The sequence below is a fragment of the Phoca vitulina genome, unplaced genomic scaffold (genome assembly GCF_004348235.1).
Source record: "Phoca vitulina isolate PV1807 unplaced genomic scaffold, GSC_HSeal_1.0 scaffold16, whole genome shotgun sequence".
NCBI classification, from domain to species: domain Eukaryota; kingdom Metazoa; phylum Chordata; class Mammalia; order Carnivora; family Phocidae; genus Phoca; species Phoca vitulina.
In genome coordinates this window covers 29,077,960-29,084,495 of record NW_022589719.1, presented here as the reverse complement: position 1 = coordinate 29,084,495, position 6,536 = coordinate 29,077,960, and the positions used below count along the sequence as shown (strand labels likewise).

Genomic DNA, 6,536 nt, shown 5'->3' with positions numbered 1-6,536 from the left:
TTTCTCTCTCATTCTCTCTCTCTCAAATAAAGAAATAAAAAAAAAAAATCTTTAAAAAAAAAAAAAATAAATAAAATAAAATAAAATAATTTTTGCCGGGGCACCTGGGTGGCTCAGTCATTAAGCGTCTGCCTTCGGCTCAGGTCATGATCCCAGGGTCCTGGGATCGAGCCCCGCATCGGGCTCCCTGCTCGGCGGGAAGCCTGCTTCTCTCTCTCCCACTCCCCCTGCTTGTGTTCCTTCTCTCACTGTGTCTCTCTCTGTCAAATAAATAAATAAAATCTTTAAAAAAATAAATAAATAAATAAAATAAAATAATTTTTGCCTTAAAATCTATTTTTTAAATATTAGTACGGCCACTTGATTTCTCTTTTTTGTTAATTTTTGGCAGGGATTATCTTTTCCATCCTTTCACTTTTAACCTATTTGAGTTTTTGAGCCAAAGAAAGACTCATGTAGACAGTATATAGTTGCATCATGTATCCTTTTTAATCCATTCTATCAATCTCTGTCTTTTAATTAGAAAATTTAATCTATTTATGTTTAACTGCAATTACTAATAAGAACTTACTTCTGCCACTTTATCTGTTTGCTATATGTCTTGTATCTCTTGTTGTTATTGTTGTTTCTCAGTTCCTCCTTCTTTTGTGTTAGGTGTTTTCTAATGTACCGTTTTGATTCCCTTCTTTTTTATTTTCTTAGTTGTTGTCCTGGAGATTACAATTAACATCTTAATTTATAACAATCTAGTTCAAATTAATATCAATTTAGTTTCAATAGTATACAAAAACTTTGCTCTTCTATAGCTCCATTCCCTGCCCTCTATGTTGTTCGCATCACAAATTACATCATTATACATTATGTTTCTATCAGTATATATTTATAATTATTGTAGTTGTCCTTTAAATCATATAAGAAAACAAGAAGAATTATGTTCTAAAAATACATCATTATTACTGACTTTTAAATTACATATATCCATGTTATCAGTGTTCATTTTTTCATGTGGATTTGAGTTACTCTCTAAATGTCTTTCATGTCAGCTTGAAGCACTCTCTTTAACATTTCTGGTAAGGAAGGTCTACTAGTGACAAACTCAGTTTTTGCTAATCTGGAAATGTCTTGGTTTCTCCTTCATTCCTGAAGGATAGTTTTGCCAGATATACAATCCTGGTTCCTTTTTTTTTTTCCTTTCTGAACTTCCAATATATTATCCCACTGCCTTCTGGCCTCCAAGGTTTCTGATGAGAAATCAGCTGTTAATCTTATTGAGGTTCTCTTGTACATGATTAGTCACTTTTCTCTTCCTGCTTTAAGGATTCTCTTTTTGTTTATAGCCTTCTGCAATTTGATTATGTCTTGGTATGGATCTCTTTGAGTTTATCTTACTTGAAGTTAATTAAGCTTCCTGGATGTGTAGATTATGTCTTGCATCAAATTTAGAAGTTTTCACCCATTATATCTTCAAACATTCTTATTTCTCTCCCACCTCTCCTTCTGGGACTTCCACTATACATGTTAGTATGCATGATGGTGTCTTATAAACCTCTTAGGTTTTGTTTATTTTCCTTTATCCTTTTTATCTCTCTGCTCCACAGACTGGGGAATCTGGATTGACTTATCTTCAGTATGCTGATTCTTTCTTCTGCCTGCTCAGATCTGCTGTTGAACTCCTCTAGTGAATTTTTAATTTCAATTAATTCTCTTCAAATCCAGAATTTCTATCTGTTTCTATGTTATAGCTTCTGTCTCCTAACTGACAGTTTCTGTCTGGTGGGATATGATTATCATGTTTTCCTTTAGTACTTTGCACATGGTTTCCTTTAGGTCTTTGAGTATATTTTGAATAGTTGATTTAAAGTCTTGTCTACTATATCCAATATCTGTGCTTCCTCAAGGACAGTTTTTTTTCCCCATGTATAAGCCATGCTCCCTTTGTATGCATCGTAATTTTTTTTTCTAAACTGGACATTTTGAGTATTATAATACAACAACTCCAGAAATAGGATTTCCTACCGTGCTTGGACTTGTTGCTGCTTGTAGTAGAAATTGTTAGTTTAGTGACTTTTCTGGAACTAATTTTGTAAAGTCTATTTTTTGTAGTCTGTGGCCACTGAAGTCTCGGTTGCATTAGCTTGGTGGTCAGCTAGTCATTTGACAGAGATTTCCTTAAAAGCCTAGAACAGCAACAATAAAAACCTCCCAGTCTTTGCAGATGAGCTCTGTATGTGTGTTGGGAAATTCCTTCAACACTCAATCATGCAATTTACAACTCTGCTTTAGCCCTCATTTCCTGCTTGCACAGAGCCTGGTGATCAGCTAGAGGTAAGATCTTAGAGGCTTCTCGGATCTTTTCTGAGCATATATCCAGCCCTGGGCATGCATGTGGTCCTCTATTCCCAGGAATATGCAGGAACTCTTCAAAAGTCCTTGTTTCCTAAACTATTTCATCCCCCAGCTTTTCTTCCTAAGCTTTTTTATTCATTTGTTGTTTTCTCCAAATGTGATCCCTTGTTCCAGATGGCAGCAGCTAATATAATTGCCTTTATATATTTTCAACAAATGCCCCCCAGGTAGCCACCTCAGCCTTGGAAGAGTTCTGAATTAGGCAAAATAAAGGCAAGCTCATTGAGCCAGACATTCAGAGAGCCACCAAACAGGTCAAAACAAACAGCCACAATGCGTTCAGTAGCAGGCTGTTCTGCTCTCTCCAATACTAGGAACTTGTACCAAGAACACTGTCTTCAAGGCTGCCACAGAGCTGGACAGTGAAGGATGGCCAAGATAAGTGAAATTATCATGAAGTTTTCTTACTGAGATTCAGTGGTTCATTTCTTTCTTTTTTTTTTTTTTTAAGAGTTTATTTATTTGACAGAGAGAGACACAGCAAGAGAGGGAACACAAGCAGGGGGAGAGGGAGAAGCAGGCTTCCTGCTGAGCAGGGAGCCTGATGCGGGGCTCGATCCCAGGACCCTGGGACCATGACCTGAGCTGAAGGCAGACACTTAATGACTGAGCCACCCAGGCTCCCCCAGTGGTTCATTTCTCGATTAAGTGTTCACCTGGTTGATGTAAACTTTGAGTTGTTTCCAGAGTTCTGATATAGCTGATTCTGACAGTTTTGCCAGTTTATTAGCTGCCTTTGTGATGAGATGGACTCTTGGAATTCCCTACTCCATTTTCACTGACATCCCCGGTTTTTTTAGCATAGAATTTTTAATGTAAAAATTATTATTTGATATTTAAATTTTTTATTTAAAAATTTTTTTAAAGTAGGCTCTACACCCAGCATGGAGCACAATGTGGGGCTTGAACCCACAACCCTGAGATCAAGACCTGAGCTGAGATCAAGAGTTAGATGCTTAACCGAATGAGCCACCCAGGTACACCCACAGTGATTTGATATTAAAACATTTATATAGGGGTGCGTGGGTGACTCAGTTGGCTAAGCGACTGCCTTCGGCTCAGGTCATGATCCCAGGGTCCTGGGCTCGAGCCCCGCATCGGGCTCCCTACTTGACAGGGGGCCTGCTTCTCCCTCTCCCTCTGCCGCTCCCACTGCTTGTGCTCTCCTGCTCTCTCTCTGCCAAATAAATAAATAAAATCTTTAAAATAAATAAATAAATGAAACATTTATATACTATTTTTTTCACTTGATGTTATACCATAAAATGTTCTATTTACCTATATTATTCTACATATAAATATCCATTTTAGTAGTTCATTCAGCAAATATTTATTACCTGGTGGTCACTCTTCCAGGGACTGAGTATACAGTAATGAGTGAAACAAGGCCCTGCCCTCATGGAGCTTACATTGGAGTAGGGAGAGAAATAAGTGACGTATAAATATTCATTCATTGTTACTGCTGTTTAATGTTCCATCATAAGGACACAACTATGATAGGACGAAAAATGGCCCCCCAAAGATATCAGATCCCAATCCTGGAAACCTGTAGACGTTACCTTATGGGAATACAGGATGCTTGCAGCTGTGATTAAGTTAAGGATTTTGTGGTGTGTGGATATTATCCTGGATTATCAGGGTGGGCCCCAAGTTCAATCACATGCCTCCATATAAGAGGGAGGAAGAAGGAGATTTGACATGGACAGAAGAGGAAAAGGCAATGAGACAATGGAAGCAGAAATTGGAGTGAAGCTAAGGAATGCCAGGAGCTGCCCGAAGCTAGGAGAAGCAAGGAATAGAGTCTCCCCTAGAGCCTCCAGGGGGAACATGGATCTATGAACATCTTTTTTTTTTTTTTTTAAGATTCTATTTATTTATTTGAGAGAGAGAGAGAGAGAGAGAGAGAGCATGAGTGGGGGGAGGGGCAGAAGGAGAGGGACGCAGACTCCCCACTGAGCAGGGAACCCGACAACATGGGGCTCAATCCCAGGTCCCTGAGATCATGACCTGAGCAGAAGGCAGATGTTTAACTGACTGAGCCACCCAGGCGTCCCAGACCTACCAACATCTTGATTTGGGCACAGTGATAGTAATTTTGGACTTTTGGCATCCAGTATGGTATGAAGTAAGTTTCTGTTGCTTAAAGCCATCTAGATTGTGGTAATTTGTTACAGTTACCATGGCAAACTAACACAAATTTTGGAACCAAGTGTGGTGTGCTGCTGTAACAAACACCTAAAAATGTGGAGATGGTTTTGGAATTGGGTAATGGGTAGATGCTGGAAGAATTTTGAGAAACACAATAGAAGCACTTATATGTGATGAACTTGGCTTTTAGCTGAGGTTATTTCCTAGCAAAATGTTAAAGATGTGCCCTCGTTTCTTCTTGCTGATTAGCGTAAAATGGGAGAGGACAAAGATATACTGGGAAAAGAACTGTTACACCAAAAGGAACCAACACATGATGATGGGGGAAATTTGCAGCCTATCCAGATTGTGAAATATACTAAAATTAGGCGATTTACTGTTAGAAAAAATGTGCTCTGGAGAGAAGGCCATGGGTGTGGTTGAACAGCCTTTTGCTAGTGTTGAGGATATTAGGTGTGTGACTCCTGGATCCACTCAACCATCTCAGCAGAAGCCGGTGATAGAGATAGAATTATCCAGGAAAGATCTGTGGGGGACTCTCTTGTTTAATGATGTCAATCTCTGTGACATACACAGGAGACCCACAAGGCTTTCCAGAGTTATATATACCAGCAGAAACACTGCCATCTTGAACGGAAAGGGACAGAGACAGAATGGAATGAAAGAAGGCTGTTGGACTCCCACCATTCTAGAGGCAGGAAATAGGCTTATAAAACGACTCAACTTCAAACATGTGCCTACTGTTAAGAAAAAGGAAGCATGACAAAAGGGAATAGCCTCAGGCCCAGAGGGCAGAGCCTTGGACCTGGAAGTCAGAACCACAGATGGGGAGGCTGGAACTGTTGGGTGACAGAGGATTAGTCCCAGACCTTGAAAAGTAGAGGAATTTGTCCTGCTGGATTTCAAAATTACTTAGGACCATGACCCCTTTCTCTCTTCCATTTTCTCCCTTCTGGAGTGGGAATGTCTCTAACTATTACACTATGCCTATCCCACCATTGTATTTGGGGAGCAGATAACTTGTTACTAGTTTCATAGTTCAGAGATGGAGAGGAATTTTTTCCCCAGGATGGATCATATCCAGAGTCTTACCAAGCCTGGTTTAGATGATGAGATTTGGGGTTTTGAGCTGATTATATTTAGATGAGATTTTATTTAGATGAGATTTTGGGCTTGGGTTGATATTACAATGGGTTAAGACTTTTGGAGATGTTGTGGTGTGTGGATATTATCCTGGATTATCAGGGTGGGCCCCAAGTTCAATCCCATGCCTCCATATAAGAGGGAGGAAGAAGGAGATTTGACATGGACAGAAGAGAAAAAGGCAATGTGACTATATTTAGATGAGATTTTGGGCTTGAGTTGATATTACAATGGGTTAAGACTTTTGGAGATGTTGGGATGGGATGAATGTATTTTGTGTGTGTGACAGACTAATGGCAGACTGTAGAAAACTGAAAAAAAAAAAAAATCCCCTCCCAAGATATCAATTCTAATACCTGATCTTATATAAATCCTGTAAATCCTGCCTAATATAAAAACAGCGTCTTTGGAAATGTGATTAAGTTAAGCATCTTGCTCTTTTTTGCCGCCATCCTGCTCTGCGTGACTGACTGCTTCTCGCCATGTCTTCTCACAAGACTTTCAGAGTCAAGCGAGTCCTGGGCAAGAAACAAAAGCAGAATCGTCCCATTCCCCAGTGGATTCGGATGAAAACTGGTAATAAAATCAGGTACAAGTCCCAAGAGGAGGCACTGGAGAAGAACCAACCTGAGTCTATAAGGCGTCACACATCATGAGATGACACACTTAATTGGCACACGTATTTAATGAAGCTGCGTGAAGATCATGTGTTCTATCATTCTGTAAACATCCTTCCTACCTGGCCATAGACTTGTCTTATCATGGAAATGATTTTTCTCTGTGACTATGCCTCTGCACCGATAGGTTGGTTCAGTAATAAATGTGAGACCTTGTGGCTC

The 6,536-nt window shown here is 39.5% G+C and overlaps 1 pseudogene; it reads left to right on the top strand.

The window, feature by feature from the left end:
* The first annotated feature begins 6,179 nt into the window (after positions 1-6,179).
* Positions 6,180-6,336, top strand: LOC116638111 (annotated as a pseudogene).
* The last annotated feature ends 200 nt before the right edge of the window (positions 6,337-6,536 follow it).